Source organism: Corvus brachyrhynchos, unplaced genomic scaffold, assembly GCF_000691975.1.
Source record: "Corvus brachyrhynchos isolate BGI_N302 unplaced genomic scaffold, ASM69197v1 scaffold101, whole genome shotgun sequence".
Lineage (NCBI taxonomy): Eukaryota > Metazoa > Chordata > Aves > Passeriformes > Corvidae > Corvus > Corvus brachyrhynchos.
Window position 1 is genome coordinate 10359055 of NW_008237239.1, and position 1142 is coordinate 10360196.

The following is a 1142-nucleotide window of genomic DNA, read 5'->3' on the forward strand; positions in this document are numbered from 1 at the left end:
CCCCTGGGGATGGAGCGGGAGATGCTTGGTGGCAACGGGCTACCCGTGGGCCGGCTTCCCTGGCGTCGAAAAACCTTCTCCGAAGTGCGGCAGTGAGGCCGGGACCAGCTCCCGCCGCGGTACCCAGGGAGGGCCGGTGATCTTCGGGTACGGCACCGGTGAACGGTGAATCCCAAGGAAGCACCTCGATTTTTACCAGCAAGGACACAGAAACTCCTCGCCCCGCTCCTCGCGAGGGAAGGCCGGCCCCAAGCTGTCGGAAGCGGAGCCGAGGGCCGCGGCACTCTGCACATCCGCATCTCTCATGTCGGGGTGCAGCTTCTCATCCCGCGCCGCTGTCCCGGGGCTGCGTCGTCTCACGTCGGATCCGATCTTCAGCAACGAGTTACTGGCTGAACACGGTCCCGCGCGTCCTTTGTGCTTCCCGTGCGCTCCCCGCACCCTTCCGTACCTCTGAGCAGGACGGTTTACTCGGGAAACAAAACGCGGTGGGAAGCGTGGTGGAGGCGCACCCGCGCTGCCACCACACCCCCACAGCAGCACTGTGCAGGGCCGGACGGGGCACTCCCGGTTACGGGGCAGGCAGGACGATGAGCGTCTTTAGAAGGGACCTTCGTGTCCTCCATCCCCGCTCCTTGCTCCAGTCTGACGGTGGATTCCCATCACCGGGACAGCTGTCTTGCGGAGCAGGGATGCCAGCGGCCCCACACCTAACGCAGTACCGTCGCTGAACACCAGCCCCCCAAAAATCCGTCTTGCAGTCATCCTGCCCTAATCATTCCCTGCGCTCCCACTGCTGTGTCCCGTTCCCCAGTGCCCCCGAGGTCTGCCGTCGCGGATGATATTTTTGGGGCGAGTCGGGTCTAGGGGCTACTGCAGGCCGGGAGGGGGGATGCCGGGCTGCGCTTCATAGGACCATGGAAATTGTAATTACTACTAAAATACAACTCGGAGAACTCTAAATCATTAATTATCACCCTTATAATTACTCTTCTAATTAGCTTGACACGCCGCTTCATCAGGATTAATACGTCGCTGGCATTTCTCATTATTCTGACATTCAGCCGGGGAACCGTACCGGGAACACCGGACGATACTCTCCGGGGGATCCGATCCGGCGACCGGGGAATCGAGGCCCGACG